Here is a 25,955-nt window from a genome sequence, read left to right as displayed (position 1 = left end):
TCTGCCTACTGATTAAAAGTTCAGCCCCCCCCCCCCCGAAATTTTTTCTTAGCCTCCCCCCGAAATTTGGCTCTAGTTGCGCCTCTGCTCAGATATTTCCTGCCACAAAATGCTTGTTTGTGTAAATTCACTCAAGACTGGATGTGATGGTTCCTTAAGTGCCCAGCAGAGGGCGCGCCTCGCCTACTGTTGAACTCCATTGAGCACTTTGTGTGAAAGAGAGAAGGGTTTCCTATTCCAGGTCAGTGGCGGCAGAGACAGCACAAGCAGCAGATGTTGACATAATTTCCTGCCTCTTCCTCTGTGTCCTGCCTGCTGCAGAGGAGGAAGGACACCCTGTCTCTGCAGTTATCTTCATCTTCAGACCCTCACAGCCCCCCCCCCCCCACCACCTCTCCTGATCCTAAATCTGCACCTGCCCCACCCCAGCCATAGGAGGAGGAGAGAGCCTGGAAATGTCTGCACTGGTTTCTGCTCAGGTAGGAGATTGTCAGCACCTTGTGCTGTGTTTGTAAATATAGACTGAATAATCCTGGAGGAAATCTTCAGGAGCCCGGCTCTTCTATCCAGGGACCTCTGAGGTTCTTTCCGTCTGGCCCTGGGGGTGTTTGTTGTTAACATATGTTTTAAAGAGAGTATCTGTGCACTGCACTGAATCTTAATGCACTGTGAGAAATATGTGCACACTGCACTGCATTTCACTGCACTATGAGAAATCTGTGCACGCTGCACTGCATCTTACTGCACTGTGAGAAATCTGGACTGCATCCTACTACACTATGAGGAATCTGTGCACGCTGCACTACATCTTAATGCACTGTGACAGATCTGTGCACACTGCACTTTACAGCACTCTGTGTCACTACAATGCATCTTACTGTACTGAGGAATTTGTGCAACTCTACTGCATCTTACTGCACTGTTAAAAATGTGTTCACATTGCACTGCATCTTAGCGCTCAATGAGAAATCTGTGCACACTCTTTGCTCGGTTCTCGCTGTTAGTTTGTTGACTTGCCCACCTGTACCCTTGTCAGAAGCATGTCCACCAGGCAGTTGAACGTCTAGGCTCCCATGCTGCCCCATGCCCCTTTGCCCCTGTTTTCATGTCTCAGTCTAGGTAAAACCTCAGTCATTGCAATAGTTTCCAGCGACTTAGGTTGGCTTATATCATTATCTGCTGCAGAGGTTGTGTGTGTGTGCACTTACCTTGGGTCTGCCAGGTAGGAGGCCTTTCAAGCAGTGGAACGTACATGTCTGTGTTTTTAATGTACCTATGCAGGTTGGATGTGTGTGTGTTCATCTGAACAGGGTAGAGCTGTCTTTGCAGGCTGTGTGTGTGTGTGTGCTCGTATGCGTATGAGGCGCGTCTACATGTAATGATGTGTATGTAGTCTAGTTGTTGGTGGGTGGAGTTAGGGGAGATACAGGAAGAGGAGGAGCGGGGACAGGAAAGGTGCAGTTAGGATAGGGACGGGGTCGTGAGCAGAAGCATGGAATAAAGGCTCTGTGAGAAGCACATACTGTGTCTGTCATGATTCGTAGCACGATGCTACACTACAGTGTGTCTTTTTCAAGTGAGTCTGTCTTAGCAGAGGACTGTCAGTCACTCTTATTGGCCTCTCCTCTCTGTACAGGAATCTTTATGATCACTTGATGTAAGAGGGCCTGCTCGGTGCATAATAGTCAGGGACTTCTTGGCACTCTGTAGACGTCTGAGCAAAGTAACATGTGATGTTCTAGTTCTTCCCCATAGTTTGGAAGAATTAGGAAGCTTTGAGTGAGACTTCAGCACAACTTTCAAATATGTGACTGCCACAAGTACCGAGGGCTACTTGTATGACAATGCTACAAGGGGTTGCTTCACTCTCTCATCAACGGTGTGTTGATGAGGATTGTGCTATGATATAGGAGTCTACATGAAGGATTCCAAGAGACTCTTGAAGTCATTATGCTCTAGTTGTCACTTCAGCAGGAAGGGGAGAACAAAATGAGCAAGCAGAAAAAGCAAGAAGAGGCCAGAGAAGAGAAATAAGAGGGATACAGAGAGAAAACACACGAAGGGTGGAGAAAAGTACTTAATAGATCTCGGCCAAAATGTGAAAGAAATGAATTTGTATGGGAGGGAACGACAGTTCTAAAAGATGGCCAGGAAAAAAAATCTAATGAACATTATTTATAAATTGCCAAAAGTTGAATTACATTTTAGGAGCTAAAAATGTGATTTAAGTGTGACGTGAATGTGAGTCTTCAAGTGTTATAGATGGAATGTGCTGTTCAGTGGTACCAATACTTGAACCAACTTTATAGCTTTATATCTGGGATTTAGTTCCAATCACCGAACGTTGTAAATGAACCAAAGGGAGGGATCAATGTATTTTCAGGTTACCAATCTCAGCTCAAGTGATACAGTTAAGAGGTCCCAAGTTCCAACCGTCCTCCTTTATAAATGTGTTAATGCACATACTGCACAGATCTGTGTTACCTTTATATCAAACATAACAATCTTAATAAATTCTGTTGGAGGTGGCCCTTTCTAGGGTGCTTTCCCTAAGGACTTTGATCGCCTTTTTACACTGCCATTCAGTGCCAAATTGATGTGCTTGTCATATACATACTGGTGATTAGTGTATACATGATTGGCTAAATTGAGTTAGCTGTAAGTCAATTGTCTAGAGGTAAGACATACCTAGGGCATGTAACTCAACACCTTCTCCGTGGGCCTGCAGAACTGGTTGTGCCACCCACAGAGGTAGTTTTTCAAAGGTGCCACAGATTTGCCATGACGGGGCCTGTGTGTGTAGGTTACTGTTACTAGGCTTGGCATTTAAGAATACGCTTTCCAAGGTTCTGCATGTCTCTTGCTATATCTGAGTAATCCCTGGGGACACGGTGCGGTGTCTGTAAAGGGAAGGGCATGTGCATGTGTGCTTTACATACACTGGTAGTGAATGGCACACAGTAGTGTGTTTGGTACAGTAGGGCCTGCCAGTATAGTGTTTGATATCGATGAGTTCGTAATGGCGAACCTGCTCTGGTGGTGCGAGTGAATTCGACATTATCGTGGTGGAAATACCACTTTGGGAAAGTGGGAATGTCTGTACTCATGGCTCTGTATGCCTATCCACCTGTCTCCAATTCACAGCTGGCTGCTGGGGGCATGGCTACATCTGTGCCTTTCTGATAAGAAAGCCACAAACTAAGGCCTCAAGGTATACTGTAGACCTCTCACTCTGAGAGGCCTTCCTGTGTTGATTAAGAGGGGGTGAATTGGCACCTGCATTCCAAGGGGCAGGGTTGTGGCCCCACTAAAGATACTGATCAAGCCTCCCAGGGTAGGATGTCAGACATGACAACATTTAGAGAGGGCCCGTGCTTTCAAAGGTGGCCTTTTGAGCTGATCTCATCTTCATAGGTCATTGTGAGTATAACCACTGGGGATCTGCCTTTAGGAGTTAGAGACGCTTTGGGGATTGGAAACATACTACGCTGATTCAATGCTGGGACATCAAAAAGAAGAACTATTGGGGCAGTGGGGCTGCAACTGGATTATCTGCAGACTAGTGGTGGCCTGGGGCTTGTTGTGCTCTAGGAAGGAGACTATCACGTGGTTGATTTTGCCTGGATGTTGTGGCCTGCAGCAAATTGACAACTGTTGGGGCCCAGGTCCCCAAGCACTCTCCAAGGGCTGGTTGACTGGCCTCCTGTCCACGAGTTCCCATGTTTGTTATTCAGGGACTCTTTGTGGGATTTCATCTACACATTTTGTACAAGGTTGTCTACAATACTTAACTTGGGAAACTGTTTTCTTTGCTCGTTTAGCAACAGCGCTTAATATTTACCCATAACATGTTGGCATCTCCAGCACAATAGTTTTATCCTATAAATGGTGTTCTGTACACTTGAATGCAGAGAGGAGAATTCCGGCGGAGAGGACTGTACTGGAATGACAGCAGTGCCTGACATGCAACCCTGCGTAAGCTAAGTTTACACTCATCATGCAGACCACCTTACTACATACAACAGGTTTGGGGTCGTAGACCAATCCCAGAGATCACAAATATATCCCTGTGCTCACAAAATAAGAGTAGAACTAGACAGATGTTTGTCCTATACAGTCTGGTGGTATTCAAATTACTTTGTTTAGTTGCATCTGCCCAATGATCGCAGCACATTTGCTTCATAATAGACTACAATAGTTTTAATAAATGTATTGTAAACTTTCTTTGTGTCTTTCTTATGTTTACAATGGGCATGCATGAGTGAGTGAGTAATAAAAGCGGAGGATACGGTTCCAGAGTGCCCTTGGGGATAGAGGGTCATGTTTGAGGTTGCCGAAATCACCTGTTACTCTGGGAAGATTAGGAGTTCAGGTGAGGCACTATGAGCTCTCAGGATTGTGCCAACAGGTACTGACATTGTAGAGAGACTCAGTCCCTACATTCTGACGTCCTATTATCCTAACACACAGTTCTGCTTTACCAGTGCAATCCGTGTAACAGGTTCAACCATTATAACATTACTGTGTGGTTATATGATTATATTATTCTACTCCTATCTAACACTACCTATCCTATTGAGTGCATACTGGGAGTATCCTTTGCCAGATACCTTGAGATAGCCTAAACTCCCATACCTGACTGTCATGTATCACAAAGTCAGCCTGTGTAGAATGGTTAGCATCCATCTTTTTTGCCATCAATCTTTCTGTGTGTGTTAAATTATAAGACAAAAACAATTCTGCTGCGTTTAGATATTTCCACGACACCTGGTTTGATTTTAAAACCTGCAATTTCCACTTAATTGCATGATCGTTCTCAGTTGACTTTGCCCATGCTTTGAGATGCTTATCATTAAGTGTAACATAGAATGCATATGATACAATATTTTTCAAAGAATATCTGTGATTTGACAATGCAGTCATGCCATTGTCCACAACAGACAATGCATTTTCAAATTAATCCTGTCAATTTGTCTTAAGCGTTCAGCAGCGTCCTGCTGAGAAGGTTTCCACAGTTCATTGTAAGTGGCGTATATGAATCTACATGACCTAGGACCCAAGTAGAAATCTTGTAAATACATTTCATCAAAAAGGAAGTTTAGATGTTCCTTAACTGCAGATAATGTGGAATGTTGTAACCATTGCTGTGTCGAAGCAGACGTGGTTATCAAAAAGTAGAACAGCGAGGCTTGGCAATCAGGAACAGTTTAAATTATTTAAACAATAATAGCCTGGAATAGCAGCCAAATCTCCTACAGCTTTGAGCTGGAATTTACTTTGCATTAGGTACATGGCATGCTTTATTCTGTATGCCCGGTGCAATAAAGTTAAGCTTGTCCACCTTTGGGCAGGAAATTCTGGTACAGCGGGTCATAAATATTGTTTGTAGATAACTTATTCAACTCTTATAGAAGGGACCATAAATACCAACAGGATGTCACATTCTGAGTTGGTCCAGGTGTGTTGTGTGTGTTATCTCAGTTAATGCTTCCTCCTATGCATTGTTTGGGCTTTATCTGATGAGTGCAACTGACCGGCTGCTCTGGCATCGTCCTTGGCCAGAGTGCATGCTCTCAGCTGTGCATTTATTTGTGTTTGAGTGTGTATCTGACTTGTTTCTTTAGGTATTAGATCCTGGGACCACATGTGATTTTTCTGTTGCAATCTTCCTGGTGTGTTTAAAGCTTGTTCCATGTCTGGTATTTCCATCACGGTAAGTGCTAGGGATGAACAGAGGACTGCTGTGTTATGTTGATCTGATAAAGGGTCACTCTGGAACCGTAACAAGTGTTTTATTGTGATTTAGGTAGTGCAGGCAACAGTTGTTCTCTGGTGTGCTGGACTACTAAGAGCGAGCCCTTTCTATAAATTAACCCGAATCTAACATTCCCCCTCCCTAATTGAGTTCTCTACTACCCTGGCTGTTTGTGTCCGTGTCTTGAGAATGGATGGTTCCTGTTTCTCGCTTGTGGTGTGAGTGTTTCCCTTGGCATTGTGTGTCCTAATCAGGTGTATTCCCCATATTTTTAGGGTAGCCTTCTTCACGCAGGCCCATATTAGTTGCAGGGTGCTGCACAGCAAGAGCAAGATTGCAACCACTGGTAACGAGGAATTACAACAATTCATTATCAGTAATTGGGCAATTAACGCAGGCTAATGAAAATGATCAATGAAAACAACCCCGTCTCTAATTAACTTTTGACTGAGTATGGTAAATTTGCATTCAGAAACGTTTCCAGGGAATTACTTACTGTAAGGGAAGGAGAGAAAGAAAATAGACTCAGTTTTGTTAGCATTGGGAGAATGAATTTTATTATTTATTTCTATTTTATAAAAACAGAAGAATGAAATATGAGACATTGAGTAGACAAGCCATCACAAGGACATAGCAATAGATTATTTAGTGAATGTTCTTAAGCTAGGTATCCTACCATCAAGGGAAAATATTCAATCTCATCCTTGTTAAAATATATTGATGCATGTTGTTAGAGACAAAGGAGAGATATGAGTCATGTCCTGTGGGCACACTTGGCAGTGCCTGGTAGAATATAACCGTGACTTTACTTTGACTACATTGCCATCTGTCTAACTCACATTTATTAACAAAAGCCTCTCTTACCTCAGTTTTGGAGAAAGATAAGCATTTAGAGGGTGATTTGTACAGAAAAGCTAGGCCCAAATCTGTGCAAGACTTCTTGACATATGCTAGCCAAGGAATACTAATAGCTCAGTCAAGGTTGATTATATCTTTTATTACAGCTTGAGTTTGCAGATTCGAAACCATAAGAGGAGCGGGCCATTTTGATTGAGTCAGTAATAAAAGGGAGGTCGAATTCTTCGTCGGCAATCAGATTCGAGCAAGCCAGAGTAACTGAAAGCAACTTTTTAACAAACTTATCCTCCACTTTCTGCCGAGCACCCATATATCAAAGTACTCCCTGGGGACAGGGTGCGGTGTCGGTAAAGGGTAGGGCATGTGCGTGTGTCTGCTACATGCACTAGTAGTGAATGGCAATGAGTAGTGTATTGGGTACAGTAGGGCCTTCTCCTCGTATTGGATTGGCTTGAGGGAACTGTGGAAAGGCTATTGAGCTGGATTTCCTGCATGCATATAGTGTTTGATATCGATGAGTTTGTAATGGCGATCCTGCTCCGGTCGTGTGAGTGAATTCGCCATTATGACGGTGGAAATACCACTCTGGGAGATTGGGAATGTCTGTACTCATGGCTCTGTATGCCTATCCACCTGTCTCCAATTCACAGCTGGTTGCTGGGGGGATGGCTACATCTGTGTATTTCTGATAAGACAGTCATAAACTAAGGGCTTACGTATACTGTGGACCTCTCACTCTGAGGGGCCTCCCTGTGTTGGTGAGGAGGGGGTGGAATTGGCACCTGCATTCCAAATGGTAGGTTTGTGGCCCCACTAAAGATACTGATCAAGCCTCCCAGGGTAGGATGTCAGACATGACAACATTTAGAGAGGGCCCGTGCTTTTCAAAGGTGGCCTTTTGAGCTGATCTCATCTTCATAGGTCATTGTGGGTATAACCACTGGGGCTCTGCCTTTAGGAGTTAGAGTTGCTTTGGGGATTGGAAAAATGCTACGCTGGTTCGATGCTGCGACATCAACAAGAAGAACTGTTGGGGCAGGGGGGCTGCAATGGGATTATCTGCAGACTAGTGGTGGCCTGGGGCTTGTTATGCTCTAGGAAGGAGACTATCACGTGGTTGATTTTGCCTGGATGTTGTGGACTATCACTTGGTGGATTTTGCCTTGCTGTTGCTGGCCTGCAGCTAATTGGCAACTGTTGTGGCCCAGGTCCCCAAGCACTCTCCAAGGGCTGATTGACTGGCATCCTGTCCACGAGTTCCCAGAGACAGAAAAGATCTCCCCGTTTCCACACGAGCGTAAGGACCCCTTAGGGTATGGCGTAAACATGTGGAGGTGATCGTCGGTTGGGGCAAGGACCCTCCCGGCGTGTGCAGTCATCAGATTGTGCCCAAGAGTGAGCTGGTAAAGTTCAGTGGCTCACCTGGAGAGGCTATAGCGTCACAAGTTCGACGAGTGCAGGGGACATTTAATGAGTCCGAGAGGCTCGAGCTTACAGCCGGAAACCTCTGCTAGTTAGTATTCCTTAGCATATGGTTTCTGAGTAGTGTTGAGAGAAGTTTGCAGCGTCTGCATAGACTGTGTCCGACCTCCAGATTGGGAGGACAACAGTGCCTGACATTGCCGCCTCAGTCTGAGGTCACTCGTTCCCTCTCCCCAGGCCTATGCCACAAGGTACGACGTTGTTAAGGATAGCGTGACTGAAAGGTCTTTTCATGCCTTGTGTGCACCCATGACTTGCTCCCTGGAGCAACTGTAGCTCCCACCTCTGCCAGAGGCGAAATCATTCTCCAAATTGGGAGCGTGCCAGCTTCTGCTTTTGCAGTCTTTTTCCTGCGGGAAGGATAGTGATCCTGTACTCGTGAAGGTGTCACTGGGTACATGAGGGGCTATCTGTATCCTTGGCTGGTGTAGTTTGAATGGCTGAGGAGCTAAGTCACAAGGTTTAGAGAGAACCTGTGATTTCTTGACCATTACAAGTATACAGAGTACAGGATAATGTGAATGTTGTTGTTTATGCAAATGTGTTAGCGGAAAAGTGGAATACCTCTGAACAGCCTGGATATATGTTTCTGTTGCTTTTAATGTGGAAGGGATTGCTTGTGTTGTATGTATGTTGCTTACAAGGCTGAAGGGATAATGGTGCAATTCTATATATGTTCATGCCGTTCTACTGCTAATGGAAGAGTTTGGAAATTTCGCGTAACTGTAAAGTATATACGCAATGTGAATGTCGTTTTGATTTCAATGTGTGTGCAATACATACCGTGTGGAGTCTTTTTGTAGCATCCTCAGGGTGTTGCGAGGTTGAGGGTTGCATCAACACTTTGACTCTGAGGATCAGCCTCACTGCTCTGTGCCAAGCTATCCAAGGGTGAGCGTAGGTTATCAGACACATGTATCGTACTCATCCTATCTAGGACAGTGGATTCTGCCTGGCTTAGATGCATCCTAGCCAGAAACCGCTGGGTCTAACAAATTCCTAATAATAAATACATGGAAAAAAAATTTAAGCTGCACCAATTTTGCACCCAAGACCACCTCAATCTGTCCCAACTCTAGACATGTTTTTGAAGAGCCATGTCTTCAGCTTCTTGCTTAGCTCAAGAAGTGGGGAGGAGGCTCTGATGTGTTGAGGGAAGTCGTTCCACACTTTAGAAGTGATGTATGAGAAGAGTTGGCCTCCAGATCTGTTTCTGTGTATGCATGAGATGTGTCTGAGTATGAGTCTGGCTGAAAGGAAGTGCATAGGAGGTTCATGGAAGGAGAGGCAGTTGTTAATGTAGGCAGGGATTTGTTGGGTAGTGTCTTGAATGTGTGGGTGAGGAGTCTTAACTGTGGGCGCTTATGTATCTGGAGCTAGGGAGCTGTTATATGTGTTCTGAGTGGGAGTTTGAGGATGCTGCATTTTGGGGGTTTTCAGCCTTCTGGTGAGCTGTTTGATGATTCCTGCATAGAGAGAGTTCCTGTAGTCCAAACTACTGTTGATGAGTGTGTGGATGATGGTCTTATGGTGATTCTCAGGAGCCATTTGAAAATGTTCTTTAGGGTGTGGAAGCAGTGACGGCATTGACCTGGGTGAACCTGTCCACCTTTTTGTTGATGATGATTCCTGGGTTACTGGTGTGCAAGCTGGAGGTGGGAGTAGGTCGTAGGTTGGATGACCATCCAACGGTGTCCCATGAACAGGGGATGTTTCCAAAGATCAACACTTCTATCTTGTCAGTATCGAGTTTGAGACAGTTAAACTTCATCCTAGTGGCTACTTCCATCATGCAGTAGTGAATTTGTTTCTTTTGTTGTAGATTTTGTCAGAGAGTGACAGTATTTGCTGTGTGTCATCAGTGTAGGAAAGGATGTTGATGTAGTGGGTATGGATGCATTGGCCGGTGGGGTTATTTAAGTGTTGAATACTGTTCTGATGAGGAGTGAACCTTGAGGTGCTCTGCAAATGAGATTTCCAGTTTCCAAGGAAAATGAGGTCAGGTTAATTGTCAGAGTTCTTTTTATCTGGAAGGAGCAGATCAATTGCATGCAGGTTCTTGAATCTCGATAATGTGATGGCGCCTGATGAGGATGAGATGTGGTACCATGTAAAACCAAAGGAAATGATGGACGGATCGTTGACAATACAAGCACTTACCCCCAGTCAACTGATCTGGGTTTAATCCATCACCGTTCTTTAGCCCACTCCGCCACCACAGTTCAGACATGGCCATATGCAAATCAGTCTGACCCTGTGCCTCATGGGAACAGTCCAGCCGGAACTGCCAAGCCATGCCTTTCCTGGACCGGAAACAAGCTTCCCAGGGCCGGTTTCTGGCATTGCAGCCGTCTTCAGCCGGGCTTGCTTGAATCCAGTGGCAAAGTGAGCAAGGGACTCACGTCTGAGCATACCCTGCCAACTTATGGCGACCAAGGCAAAACCAAAGGAAATGATGGACGGAGCGTTGACAATACAAGCACTCACCCCCAGTCAACTGATCTGGGTTTAATCCATCACCATTCTTTAGCCCACTCTGCCACCCCAGTTCAGACATGGCCATATGCAAATCAGTCTGGCCCTGTGCCTCATGGGAACACACACACTGCCAAGAGGTTCAATAGGATGACGGTGTGAGAAGTTAGCCTGGCATATGATGTCACTAGTTCTAGTGGCACCTTGCACCTGTCTAAATCGACAGGTGCATGGACCAGCAGTCTTAGGCTAAGACTCCAAAGAGCATGTGAAGCTGTTTGTTTTACCAATTATAATCCCTTGAATACCAAATGAAAGGACACCACACAAGGTATATATCAAAGATATAGGTATTTATTCTAAACACAACCCCTCTGGACTCTTTATGAGGTCAGAGGTAAAAGTACATCACAAGTTACTCAATTAGCATACGATAAGTTGCACAAATACAGTTTTGCCCTAGGGGCCTCACAAACCATATACTAAAATAGTGGTATAAGAGCCACTACAGGAATAGTGAATAGGCCTAGGGCCTAGGTCTTCGCTGGGGCTACACTAAACAACCAAAGGTTAGGAAGTAGGAGACCCATGGGAGCCGCGTGCAGTGTGGAAACTCAGTCGCGAGTTACCATTGACTTCTAATGGAGAACGAAGAAGTGACAAAGTTACTGATTAAGGGCACTTCCAGATGGACTACCACAAAACCCCTTTAGACTTGGACACTTCGAGAGTCAAGACCCACGGGAGCACCGTAGTACTTGTGTTACATAACCCAGGGAAGCCGGGTGCATAGGTGCCTTTTGGTAGCGGGTTTCGTCGATGTTTTCTATGGAGATCTTCAAAGAAGTGCTGCAGGCGACCGGAGGAAAAGTGTCCAGGTGGATCCAAGGGTGGATCGGAGATCTGAAGAACCTGAAAGCAGAGGGGACAGAGTCTGGGTCACTAGCCAGTGACCAGGGAGGTATCAGGAAGGAACCAGGCGATGTCGCGATGATGTCAGGTGAAGAGGTGAAGCTTGTCTCTGCAGCCACGAGGACCAGGAGGTGTCGACAATGACCAGGAGCTGAATTCGAGCTGTCCTACGAAGGGTCTGGCTGTCTGCGGCATCGGTATCCGGATCGAACCCAGCAAGCCTTGGCAAATGCAATTCACGCAGGAAGTGAAGATTGGCTTTGAGTCAGACCAGCAAGGTCTGGGGCGTTTCTCCTTTGGAGGGAATCTGGAGCAAGCCTGGAGCAACTAGGCCATCATTGTAAGTTCAAAAGAAAGTCCTCAGAGGGCTCACTATCCAACGGACTAGGAATCAGGAAGACGTGTCAAGCTGAAATGCAGGAGCAGGCCCCATGCGGCACTCGTGGAGTGTGGAGGGCTGAGCTTCGGTGCAAATGGCGCTCGGGTCGGGGGATTCTTGTGCCCCAATGCACAACTTCTAGTTACCTCAGGATGGGATGCAGTTAGCAAAATGCAGGATGTCCAGGGAGTCTGGTCCCACGTCTCTCGTGTCCGCCACGGGATTCTGCTTTGCTGGCTGAGAAGTCTGGAAGTCCAGTCCTTCTAGTCAGAATAGAATGTCGAAGGTCCAAGAGTTCTATATCAGAGTTTCGTTCCAGGATAATCTAAAGTGCTGGGGACACAGCTCCTATACGTATATTAGGAAAAGGGGCTGGATTACCTGCTAGCTGGTACCTCCCTTGACAGGAAACCTATTGTCCAGGCCTCCCTTGCTGAAGTTTCCCCCAGCAGCAGGAGGTCAGACTCGTGTCTGTGGCAGCAGCATCCTTTTTGTGATGCTGAGGCTCTGTTTTACCTTAACCAGGGTTAGCAGTAACTACATGTCTTTACCCCTCTAGAAGGGTGGAATGCTACCCCCGCCACCAGAACTGGTGGGGGTGGTATTCCAAAGTGTTTGACACCTTACATGACATGTTTTGATAAAGCCAAACCAAAGGTAGCATTAACCGAGAGGATTATAATGCACTTATGAGTATATGGTATGGCTATATCATAGAACAGCTCTAAGGAGATGGTTCCGAAAGCTGTAGAAGGGCTCAGCTCATGCTAGGGCACCCTCTCACATAAAACCAAGTACTCTGCCTCCAGGATTGTCGAGGTCTACCATAGGAGTGACTTATGGGTGCATATGTGTCTATATATAAGGTAGATATAGATATACTATATCTAATTAAGGGGTGATTACACCACCTTACCTAAGCTGAGTGATCAGCCTGTGGTGTCAGTTTGGAGGGCCAGCCAGGGGTGGCATAATACATGCTGCAGCCCCTGGTAGGCCTTGGATGCACCTATGCCCTGGGTACCTATGGTACACTATACAGGGGCTCACAAAGGTGACTCAGTAACCAATCTGGTATGTACCTAAAGTACATGGTATCAATCTAGAGAGAGAACAGCTAGGCTGTGGTCCTGATTAGCAGGGTCATAGCCAGTCTAAAGTCGAAAAACCAGAAAATCACAGCAAAAAGTGGGGGTGACTATAGGAAGCAGACCCTACTCTCCTACACAACATCTCCCCCCACCATAGGGACATTAAATAAACCTTGACCAGTTGAGTCTTCATGTTCTAAGTGGATATATCTGGAGAGTATATCTGCATTGGCATGGTCAGTCCCAGGTCTATGTTCCTCTGTAAAGTCCATCCCCTGTAAGGAAATGGACCACATACGCAGTTTGGGATTTTCACCCTTCATCTGATTTAGCCACAAGAGGGGCTTATGGTCTGTCTGAATCTTGAAGTGAGTACCAAACAAGTATGGCCTCAGCTTCTTCAGGGCCCGAACCACAGCAAAGGCCTCCCTCTCAATAGCTGACCAACGTTTCTCTCTAGGGGTCAGCCTTCTGCTAATAGAAGCTACTGGCTGGTCTTCACCATCTTTATTCAGTTGTGTAAGAACAGCACCTACACCCAACTCGGAAGCATCTGTTTGAACAATGAATTCCTTGGAGTAGTCTGGACTTTGCAGAATAGGTGCAGTGCACATGACCTGCTTCAGGTCATCAAATGCCTTTTGACAGCTTACTGTCCACTGAACTTTCTTTGGCATTTTCTTTGAAGTTAAGTCATTGAGAGGTGTCACAATAGACCCATAACTTTTGACAAACTACCTGTAGTACCCAGTCAGGCCCAAGAAAGCTCTGACCTGTGTCTGGGTTGTGGGAGCAGTCCAGTCCTTTATGGTCTGGATCTTGCTCTCCAATGGTTGAACCTGAGCTCCACCTACCAGTTGATCCAGGTATACAACCTGACACTGCCCTATCTGGCACTTGGTAGCCTTGATAGTTAGGCCTGCCTTCTGCAGGGCCTCTAAAACCTTCTTCAGGTGATCAGGTGATCCTCCCAGGTGGAGCTAAAGACAGCAATATCATCAAGATAAGCTGCACAGTAGTTATCCAGACCTGAGAGGACTTGGTTCACCAACCTTTGGAATGTGGCAGGTGCATTCATCAGACCAAAGGGCATTACCACAAATTGATAATGACCTCCTGGGGTTGAAAATGCTGTTTTGGCTTTTGCATCATCAGCTAGTCTGTTTTGCCAGTAGCCAGCTGTCAAGTCAGATGTCTGGCTGGAGCTGCCTCCTTTTTGGTGCAATCACTTGTCCAGTGAGAAGCTACTTTACAAACTTTGCACCATGGTTTCTTAGGACCTTCTTTCTTTTTAGATTGTTGGGGACCCCCACCAGTAGAAGCTTTTTGGGCACCTTGAGAAGACTTCTGTTCTTTTGCTTTCTCCTCGCCCTTTTGGTCTTGCTTCTTCTGATCACCACCTTGGTTCTGGACCTTCTGCTTCACCCTGGTACTGACCCATTTGTCTACCTTCATACCCAATTCTTGGGGAGAGGTCAAATCAGAGTCAATCAGGTGCTGATGCAATAACTGGTTCTGACAATTATTAAGAATCTGTTCTCTCATAATAAGGTTAAACAATCCTGTATAGTCACTTACTTTACCGCCCAGTAACCAGCCTTCCAGAGCCTTAGTGGCACAATCTACAAAGTCAGTCCAGTCCTGAGTCTGTGTCTTCTGGGTATCTCTTAACAGCAACCTGTACTGCTCAGTGGTTAAGCCAAACCCATCTATCAGAGCACTCTTCAGGACAGTGTAGTTGTCAGCATCCTGTTCATTAACTGTTAGGAGCTTATCTCTACCTTTGTCTGCAAAGGAGAGCCATAAAATTGCTGCCCACTTACTCTGGGGTACCTGCTGTACTTTGCAGGCCCTCTCTAAAGCAGTGATCCACTTGTGGATGTCATCCCCTACCTGATAGGGGGGCACAATTTTATTCAGGTTTCTATGGTCATGAGACCTTTCCCTATCTCTAGGTACTATGCTGCTACCAGTGGACTCTAGTCCACACAATTTTCTCTCTCTCAAGAGCCAGAGCCATGGTCTCTTTCTCAAGGGCAATTTCTTGCCTCTTGATTCTAAGCTTGGATTCCCTCATCCTAGCTTTATGCTCTCTTCTATGAGGGGACGTCATTCTCCCCTAGAGCTGAGGCAAGGGTCCCTACTGAGTCACCAGAGTGGTTGGAATCACTGGAGAGTGACCTTCTTCTTTTGTGCCCAGTGTTAGGCCTACCTGGGGATCTGGTTTGGATTCTTCCATTCTCAGTCCCATGCAGGTCTAGGTTAGCCTTGTTTAGTTCCCTGACTTCTACCTGGCTGGCATCTACATCAGCATCAGAGTCCACATGATTTTCATCAGTGGGATCCTCTGTTGAGGGATGGCCCCCCTCTACATTACCTTGGTTACCTTGGTTTGATGATTTTTCTTCATCATAAGCCACTAGGATATCCACTAGGTGGTTAAAGGTTGGACTTTGTCCTTGTCTCAGTTTCCTGACTGAACATAGGCTTCTCAGCTCTTGAAAAGCAAATGTATCATATTTAGAAGGTGCCCTGGGAGGGTCAGCTTCTTGCAGAGGCACACTAAGCCCTACATCCAAGGACATTTTCTAGTGAGGTGTGGTGTGTGCACCTACCTACACAAAATGTTTCCTACTAAAACCTCGCTAGAGTTGTAGTTAGGGTGTGCTAAGCCCTTACCACCTACAACTGCTAAGTTCAGTAGAACTTAAAGTATTATAAGACTTGATTCATATGTACCTACTGGTACCTTAATGTGATCTTTTAAATGATATTGCAAGATTATATGGAAAAACAAATGCAAGCTCTTATCCCATCCACTGCACACCAATGTGAGTAGTTAGCCTGGCATATGATGTCACTAGTTCTAGTGGCACCTTGCACCAGTCTAAATCGACCCTTATTGGTGGTGGTTGTAAAGTCAACCGTATAGACAAGCTATCCTAGTGGTAGCATGGACCAGCAGTCTTAGGGTAAGACTCCAAAGAGCATGTGAAGCTGTTTGTTTTACCAATTATAATCCCTTGAATACCAAATGAAAGGACACCACACAAGTTATATATCAAATATATATGTATTTATTCTAAACACAACCCCTCTGGACTCTTTATGATGTCAGAGGTAAAAGTACATCACAAGTTACTCAATTAGCATACGATAAGTTGCACAAATACAGTTTTGCCCCAGGGGCCTCACAAACCATATACTAAAATAGTGGTATAAGAGCCACTACAGGAATAGTGAATAGGCCTAGGGCCTAGGGAATCACTGGGGCTACACTAAACAACCAAAGTTTAGGAAGTAGGCGACCCATGGGAGACGCGTGCAGTGTGGAAACACAGTTGCGAGTTACCATTGACTTTTAATGGAGAACAAAAAAGTTACAAAGTTACTGTTTAAGGGCACTTCCGGATGGACTATGACAAAACCCCTTTATACTAGGACACTTCGAGAGTCAAGACCCACCGGAGCACCGGAGTACTCATGTTACCTCACCCAGGGAAGCCGGGTGCATAGGTGCCTTTTGGTGGCGGGTTTCTTCGATGTTTTCTATGGAGATCTGCAAAGAAGTGCTGCAGGCGACCAGAGGAAAAGTGTCCAGGTGGATCCAAGAGTGGATCGAAGATCTGAAGAACCTGAAAGCAGAGGGGATAGAGTCTGGGTCACTAGCCAGTGACCAGGAAGGTACCAGGAAGGAACCATGGGATGTCGTGATGATCTCAGGTGAAGAGGTGAAGCTTGTCTCTGCAGCCACGAGTACCAGGAGTTGTCGACAATGACCAGGAGCTGGATTCGAGCTGTCCCACGAAGGATCTGACTGTCTGCGGCATCGGTATCCGGAGCGGACCCAACAAGCCTTGGCAAAAGCAAGCCACGCAGGAAGTGAAGATTGGCTTCGAGTGAGACCAGCAAGGTCTGGGGCGCTTCTCCTTTGAAGGGAAGCAGGAGCAACCAGGCCAGCAGAGTAAGTTCAAAAGAAAGTCTTCAGAGGGCTCACAAGCCAACGGACTAGGAACCGGGAAGACGTGTCAAGCTGAAATGCAGGAGCTGGCCCCACGCGGCACTCGTGGAATGTGGAGGGCTGAGCTTCGGTGCAAATGGCGCTCGGGTCTGGGGCTTCTCGTGCCCAATGCACAACTTCGAGTTACCTCAGGAGTCGATGCAGTTAGCAAAATGCAGGATGTCCAGGGAGTCTGGTCCCACGTCTCTCGTGTCCGCCATGGATCTCATCTTTGCTGTGGATGTGGGTCGGAGTCTGAGAAGTCTGGAAGTCCAGTTCTGAGTCTTTGGGTTCCGGCGGGAGCGTCGACAGAGCAGACCGGGAAGTTGGTGGTGCCTCAAGGGAGATTTCTTCGTCGAAGGTCCAAGAGTTCTGTATCAAAGTTTCCTGCCAGGATAATCTAAAGTTCTGGGGACGCAGCTCCTACACTTATACTAAGAAAAGGGGCTGGATTACCTGCTAGGTCCCTCCTATGGGTGGACCTGGGAAGGGGGAGGTTACACCCCTTTCCCTTTGTCCAGTTTCGCACCAGAGCGGGGCTGGAGTGCCCCAGCAACTGGTTTGAACCGGGCTATGCATGGAGCATCTGGTGTGCCCCAGGCAGTGTCTGGAAAAGCATCTGTGAATGCAGCCCACCCTGCCCCAATACACTACAGGCTGTCTGGGGAGGTGCCAGGAAACCTATTGTTCAGGCCTCCCTTGCTGGAGTTTCCCCCCAGCAGCAGGAGGTCAGACTCGTGTCTTTGGCAGCATCATCCATTTTGTGATGCTGAGGCTCTGTTTTACTTTAACCGGGGTTAGCAGTAACTACATGTCTTCTCCCTCTAGAAGGGTGGAATGCTACCCCCACCGCCAGAACTGGTGGGGGGGGTAGTATTCCAAAGTGTTTGACACCTTACACAACATATTTTGATAAAGCCAAACCAAAGTTAGCATTAACCGCGAGGATTATAATGCACTTAAGAGTATATCGTATGGCTATATCATAGAACCGCTATAAGGAGATGGTTCCAAAAGCTATAGAAGGGCTCAGCTCATGCTAGGGCACCCTCTCACATACAACCTAGCACTCTGCCTCCAGGATTATCGAGGCCTTCCATAGGAGTGACTTATAGGTACATATGTGTTTATATATAAGGTAGATATAGATATACTATATCTAAGTATGGGGTGATTACACCACCTTACCCAAGCTGAGTGATCAGCCTGTGGTGTCAGTTTGGAGGGTCAGCCAGGGGTGGCATAATGCATGCTGCAGCCCTTGGTAGGCCTTGGATGCACCTATGCCCTGGGTACCTTGGGTACACTATACAGGGGCTCACAAAGGTGACCCAGTAACCAATCTGGTATGTACCTAAAGTACATGGTATGAATTTAGGGAGAGAACAGCTGGGCTGTGGGTCTGATTAGCAGGGCCACAGCAAGTCTAAAGTGGAAAAACCAGAAAATCACAGCAAAAAGTGGGGGTGACCATAGGAAGCAGACCCTACTCTCATACAGACGGCCGTACTCTCGCCTCTGTGTAGGATCATGCACATGGCGTTGGTAGGTTCAATGAGCTCTGTTTCCATACTCTGCTTGGGCAGGATCCAGACTGGGTGGCCTTGAGAAGCTGGTGGTTCACGAAGTAGCTGGTCAGACACTTCTTGATGGTTTTCTCTTGGACTTTGGCCATGTATGATAGGAGGGTGATTAGTCAGTAGTTGGATAGTTTGGTGAGGTACACAGAGGGTTTCCTCAGCAGGGCGGTGACTTCTGCCTGCTTCCAGGTTTCTGGGAAGAGGACCACATTGATGGAGTCATTCAGGATGGGAGTGAGGACTTCACTGATGGTGGTTAGACATTTTTTGAAAGTTTGGTGGGGGCATGGGTCTAACGGGGCCCAGGAGTGGATGGTCTTCATGGTTGCGGCAGTCTCGCTTGTGGTGATGGTATTCTACATAGTCATGGCCCATTCTTTAGCTGAGATTGGAAGACTGGCTGCGAGGTTGCTGGAGTCAGATTGAAGGTTGAAGTTGGCGTATGTGGATGTGATTGCCTTCCAAAAGAAGTTACAGAGATTGTTGCAATGGGTCCTGTAAGGGGAGATGTTGCTGGTGGTGGCTGCAGCACTGTGAATTTTCTGATCATGAAGAAGATTTATTTGTTGCTGGTTTTAATGCTTTGGGTGGGGGCTGTTCACTTGGCATTTCAGACATGCTGGTGGAAGCATGTCAGGGCAGATAAGAAGACGTCATAGTCTGCGGTGTCTTGGATCATTCTCCACTTGCTTTCCAGGTGCTTACAGTGCTGCATTGTCATCCTGAGTTCTGTGTACAAGCTGGCTTGCTGATCTTAATTTTTTTTTCTGTGCTGGAGGGGGGCCAGGTTATTGGTGCAGGTAGTGATCCATTCATTGAAGTTTTGGATATCTTCCACTAGGTTCATGGTGTGCTTTGAGAGGTGTATGGAGAGTGCAGAAGCCCAGTCCTTCTCCGAGATCTTCTTCCAGCAGCAGCAAGCCTGTCCAGAGTTGGTGGACCTCCTGTGATCCAAGATGGTGAGCTTGAAACCCAAAAGGGTGTTGTCAGTTCAGGTGATAGGCTTCTTTTGTTTGTAGACTCTGATGTCGTTTAGTGTGGAGAAGAGAGGGGCCAGGAAGTGTTTGGCGGTGTGGGTGGATCTGGTGATGTGCTGAGTAAGGTTGGGGTTCGTGAGGCTTTTGAGGAGGGTTTTTGAATTTAAGTCATTACGGCCCTCTAGATGAAAGTTCGGGTCTCAAAGGAGGATGAAAGTTCTGGAGTTGATGGCAATCTCAGAACTAGATTCATTCAAATTTCCAGTCTTTCAGTTACACAAAACTATATCTCTATATTATGAAAGTCAAGACAAGCCTTTTCCCATTCTTCTGAATTGTACTTTGGGACTGCTGACTTTTGATAATTCACTTTGTTGTTAACCTAGAAAGACATAAGTTGGCTAGTTCACTTTAATTCTTCCAAACAGTTTGAGGACACTGAATGCTTCAATTTCTGACCCAAAGAGAACCTCATTTAGTTTGTGAACATCTGAGGGGAAAAAGAAAATTGGGCTTTTCCCCACACGGTGTTCGTTACGTGTGAAGGTCACCTTCTTCAGATAGCAACCGTTGTATCCTTCCGGTTAATTACTTGATGTCTGGAATACTATGTGTAATGTGGAAAAGTAAATTTTGCCATGTTCTGTGTCCCTACGCCTCATCCATCATATGTTATGTGTGCATGACCAATATGCATATGTTATTCCCCATGTCCGATTAATGACGCAATTACAGTTGTGTCCCCCTCTAGTATGTCGGTTTCCAGTCCTCGTGAATACTACGAATATCAGGCCTATGTAAAGTTATGTTGCCACGTTTCTCAGTATGCACGTTATTCCATTATAAAGCCCCCGTTTCCAGGCCTCAAAAGGGCCCGGATATCAGATTCAGCTCCTGTCTCCTGAAAGCCTCGCTGAGGAGCGATACAGCCCCCACCTGTATCCTCGACCCTTCACTTACTTCCTGCCTCGCAGTGCCCGGTGCAGCTTGGCTCTGCCTCTGAGTCTGCCAAAAGTATGTTATAGTTCCAGCTATCAGTTCAGTCCTCCTTCTCTGCATTCCTAAGCTACTGAACTGCATCAATAGTTTCCGTCATTGTCTAGCCTATGCGGCTCCACGTTAGAGAAATACTGCATTTAATGGTCATTTAATATTCTTCATCACGCACTACATGTAGAATAATGCATGGTCCAGTCTTAGAGTCAAGTTAGCTTTTCCCCTCATGACTTCTAGTTTATATCAACATGTTCCCTAAACATCAGATACCAGATAGGGTTTAGGTACATGTCGCTCCGACCCTCCAGACTCTAGTCTCTGCTCCTAGCACAGAGTTCGTAGCCCCCAGCTTCTCCTAGTGATACGTCATTGCCAGTTTACGCGCACCATTAGGTTAGAGGTCCCGGCTCCTTAGGTAGCCCCCTCCAAAGTTTCCGCCCATTCATGACATATTCTGTTACGTTTTCATCACATGCCTAAGTATACTCCCAGTTACACCTCTTTTTACTGTTATCTTTCGCGACTGCTACGCGTCACGCCTTCTGCTCCACCCACTGCTACGCCTACTGCAATGTAATGCTATGTGTTCGCGCTATGTATATAAGTTGATGGATTGTTATTAAAAGTTAGCGCGCTCATCCCAGATCAAGCCCCGGCAGCTGCTGGGCCCCAGTTGTCCTGCTGGGCCCTGTTACCTCTGTTCCTATGCAGGTTGTCCTGATCCTGTCCTTATGCTGTAATAAACCTGCAGAAACTCCTACTACCTCGAATCTTGACTCTTATTTTATTGAGCTATCTGTTATTCATTCATTCATTCAAAAATAGATCCGGTATTATTTATTTATATACCACATAATGGCGCCCGAATAGGGACTTGCCCTTTCCCCACGCGTCGGTGAAGCCACGCCGACCCCCTGACCCTCTGCAGTCGTGACGGAACCATACCGTGCACTGGCAGATATTTCTGCTCCAAGTATCCCTCAGGCCCACGGAGGAGACGGAGGAGGCGGTCCAGCATCCGAACGAGACGGTGGAGGAACGCGGCGAGTCCCGACCAGAGCCCAAGCCGAGAGTCCAAGGTCCGAGGTATCCGGAGGCCCACCCGTAACTGAAGTCCGAAGTTCGTCGTCGTAGAAATCCAGTCCAGTCCGAGGCCTTCCGTTCCGTGCTGCCCGGTGAGTACCATTGCTGGGGTAGTATCTAGACAGGACCAATCTAAATTGACTCCTGGTCCGTGGGTTGGTGGTGCCCAGACTCACAAACGAAGTGTTCACCTAGGTGGATACGGGTCTTGATGCGTTCCTTTATGGGACCGGTATGTTCCGTACTGTTACAGCAGTGCATCCAGTAACTCTAGTCTGTTCCGTTCTCGAGAAAAATTCTTGTATTTCTGTTCTCAGTATTCCAGGTAATATTCTGTTCAAACTGTTATTTATAATGTTCTTCATGTATTTTAATGTTGTGGTATGAGTGTGATGTGATTTCGTGTTTTCATTGTGTATTGTATTGTGTCCAGATTACAGTTCAGTCATGCCGCTCTTTTCCAAGTTACGTCAGTTAAAAACTAGAAAGGGTCTGTTAGAGGAAGCGGTTCCTGTCCCACCTAGGGACAGTCCAGGTCACTTTATGTATCAGACACATGGCATAAGCGCCATAATGTATCTAGATTTATGGGTAGAGTATACCAAACAGTTAGAAGAAAAGTATAGATGGCCCGTATCGGGTACATGGGATGCCGAATGTATCATGCGAGTAGAAGAAGCATTATGGAAAAAGAAAGCCAGACAGTCACAGAAAGATGCCATCGAGTTATGGCGTAAGGAAGCTCATAGAAGGACCGAGAAAGAAGTCAGAAAGTCAGAGTTAAGTAGAGAATCCCAGGAACGAGCCCAAGAAAGAGAATTAATCGAGATAGGTGAACAAGTCAAAGCCGAACAGTCAGACAGACAGAGGCATGCCCTTATTAGGGGTATGTATCCTCTTCTTGCCGAAGGTTTGCCAAAAGCGACCCCAGAGGCATCTAGTAATTTCCCGCCACCGTTAGTTCCGACCAAGCTACGTCACAAACCGACCGCAGCTGATATTTTTATTTCGTCCTATCTGGACGACACAGTCCCAGAATATGCAAATCCTGTTCGCGCTCCGCCAGTCCCTGTAAATCAGGCACTTCCTGCTCTTCCAGACACCGGAGTACCTGTTACGGTACCCCCGGTCCAGCCCGCCATACAAGTCCAGCCCACGTTACAATTACCGACCCTGCCAGGGCGAAGAATGTCAGTCGACGATTCTAGTCTAGGGGCCGCAGGAGGAGGTCTTCCTCAAACCCCGCCGCCACACAAGCGTTTAACATTACTCGAATTACATGCTCAAGCGTTACAGCGCACGCCCAAACATCAGTCTGTTACAGAAATCAGGCAAACCCTTAACGAATGTGTCTATGACGCAGTCCCAGGCGAGTATAATATGGTTTTATATTCCGTACGTGTAAGGAGAGTGACCGAGTATCTAGTCACCTTACCGAATATGAAAGAAGATCTAGACAGAATATATCGTTTCATCCGTACAGGGGATGATCCAGAAAGTATTGGCGAGATTATGTCTCAAAGGAAAGCCGAGATTCAGCTCATGATATTAAAGTTCCTGATCAATTGTCCAATAAGAGAACAAGATTACCCGTCTAAAGATTCCGCCGAGATGAAAATTCTGACAAGGTGGAGTGATAATATAGCCGAGGGTAAGCACAAGACCGTCGGTGCTATGGAGAGTATGTACAAGAAAATTCGTAAAGAAATAATAAAGATACACGAACAGCGTAAAGCAGCACAAGTAAGCGAGAAAGAAAGTATCTCTGATCCTGAAGAGGAAGAGAACGAGAATCCCGCCAGAATAGCGTATGTAGGAAAATCCAGATTTCCAGATCGCCATTTACACCTAGAACCCAAGTCTATTTTTCATCATTCAGCGCCAGAACAAGGTTCTCTAGAACAAGTATTCCAAGCTACCGACCATATTCTGAAATCACGAGTCGGTTACAGTGAATTAAGTACCATGCATGAACAAGAACTAGCCCGATCAGCAGTCCGATGGATTACTGATTCTACCACTTTTCCAGACGAAATAGTGGCACAAATGTTTCTGAAACTGCCCCCAGCCGAGCAGCGACTGGTGGGTATGTATATGATCCAGCACCTCATTACTCTGTATGAGGGTCAACACTCTGATCCAGGCCCGTTACATGATGTCCTGAACGAGTTACTCCAGTATAGATGGAGAGGTCTGGGTACCGATTTAATTAGTGTCATTCTAGAACAGCGCCACAAATATAGAACGTTTTTGAACCCGCATTTTGTTCATGTCTCACCCCCAGAAAGTAAATCATTTTACATAGACAGACAGAATCCGTTACGAGAAGTCCACCCAGTCAGAGGGACGGGTGGCGAAATGCAACGAGTGTTTGTATACACTCCGATTTCAAAGATGGAACTTCTTGAAATGAAGAAATTAATTCCCTGTCATGACAAAGATCCAGCAGGGTTCCATAGAGAATTAAAAGACATGCTCCGTATGGGAGAATACACTTACCCAGATATCATTAAAATGTTAAAGGTCCTGTTACCCGCAGGGGTGTATGAAAAGCTAAAGGAAAAGGAATGGGAGGTGGGAGAGAAAAAGATCGATTGGGCAGTTCTAGAAGCTGAAGACAAGGCACGAGTACCAGGTACCGGTCTTGGAGATAGATGTAAAGAATTACCAGAATTATTGATTCAAGTTTTACCCAGATTATTGACAACGAGAAAAGAAGACTGGGATGCAATCTCAGCCTGTAAACAGAAACAAGATGAAGATATTAGTGATTTTTATTCTAGATTTGAGAAATGTTTCAGTATCAATAGTGGTCTCAAGACAAGTAGTGAGTCATACCCTCACCTTTTCGTTACTAAATTAGTCGAGAATTCAAGTCCACAAATTAAAAATCGAGTTTTGAAAGTCGAAAGCACCTGGCAAGCAAATACTCCGTCCCAGATGCTCCAGATGCTCCAGTATCACCAGAATAGAATCAGGGAAGAGCAAGAACACGAGAGAAAACGTATGAAAGACACGAAAATGAAAGTGCTAGTTGCACAATCTGTTCCTCAAGACAGTCAGAAGAGGGGTCCGAATCAAGCCAGTCATCCTGCAGCTCCCGTTAAAGGGAACTGCAATTATTGTAAACAGCCAGGTCATTTTATAAACGAGTGTGCAGTTCTGAAACATAACATAGCTACTGGTAAGACTAAAGAAAGACCACGTCCGCCTAGACAAGAACAAGTTTCACAGATTCCTCAGTCACAGAATGCACCACAGACAGTTACAGCACCGCAGCCTATCGCTGCAACACAGCACGTTACATCGCAGATGTACCAGTATGCACAGTCTGAGTATCCAGAGTACCAGCCATATTCATGAAACAGCCTAGAGAGGGAGGTAGGCTTGCCTCTCATCGAGATACCTGTAGATCAAGAAGGTCCCTATGTTCACAGTCAAGTATTAGGGAAAGACAGAAAGTTTTTGATCGATACAGGGGCAAGTAGGACCACAATTAGTCACGCCGAAGTTCCAGGGGCTCCGCTCTCAGGCTCAAGAAATGTTTCCCTTGGATTTTCAGGAAAGCCAATAGTTAATGAGATATCAAAGCCAGTCACTCTAGAAGTAGGTCCATTGTCCCGCACTACTGATCTGTTACTTACTAAGTCATGTCCAGAAAATCTGTTAGGCATTAAGACACTGAAAGAGTTAGGTGCAGTTATTTGCTGTTCCCCAGAGGGAATACGTCTGTTCCTACGTGACTTTAAGGGTCACTATGTATTACGAGATTTTGATTCAAGATTGTCTAATGTTCCACAGCATCTATGGGCGCAAGGTCCAACTGATGTAGGTTACATGCAAATCACACCCCATCGTGTGACTCTCAAACCAGGTGTAGTGTTACCCCGAATCAGACAGTACAGATTGCCACCCGAGGCTGTAGCAGCCTTATCCAAAATTATTGACGAGCTCATTGCTCAAGGAGTAGTTGTAGAAACTGACTCCAATGTATGTAATTCTCCGATCATTCCAGTCATGAAACGTACTGATCCAAATGCACCCCCAGTATATCGATTAGTGATTGATTTACGAGAGCTTAATAAATGTATTATTCCTCAGTACCCAGTAGTCCCAGATATCTCTTCCCTGTTAACTGCTATTGATTCCGAAGCCACGTTCTTCACTGTCATAGACCTCAAGAATGCATTTTTTAGTGTTCCTATTCATCCAGACAGCCAGTTTCTTTTCGGATTTTGTTTAAATGGAAGAAGCTATATGTTTACACGCGCTCCTCAAGGTTTCACAGAAAGCCCTAGTATTTACAGTCAAGCACTCAAGAGACAACTAGACAACATTCACATGCCAACTGACACTGCCCTGCTCCA

At 46.0% G+C, this 25,955-nt stretch overlaps 1 protein-coding gene across 2 annotated transcripts in view; it reads left to right on the top strand.

Annotated features, from left to right (window-relative positions):
* The first annotated feature begins 262 nt into the window (after positions 1-262).
* LOC144769485 (uncharacterized) overlaps positions 263-25,955 on the top strand; it is a 53,475-nt gene continuing 27,782 nt past the window's right edge. The window contains exons 1-2 of one of the 2 annotated variants that reach the window (XM_078653708.1): positions 263-479; positions 19,374-19,491. The gene's annotated coding sequence lies outside the window, so the exon portion shown is untranslated. The remainder of the gene's footprint in view (positions 480-19,373; positions 19,492-25,955) is intronic. The other variant, XM_078653638.1, reaches the window with a different exon arrangement.

The sequence above is a fragment of the Lissotriton helveticus genome, chromosome 1_1, assembly GCF_964261635.1.
Source record: "Lissotriton helveticus chromosome 1_1, aLisHel1.1, whole genome shotgun sequence".
NCBI lineage: Eukaryota > Metazoa > Chordata > Amphibia > Caudata > Salamandridae > Lissotriton > Lissotriton helveticus.
The sequence above is the reverse complement of the archived record's forward strand: the minus strand, read 5'-3'. Positions and strand labels throughout refer to the sequence as shown.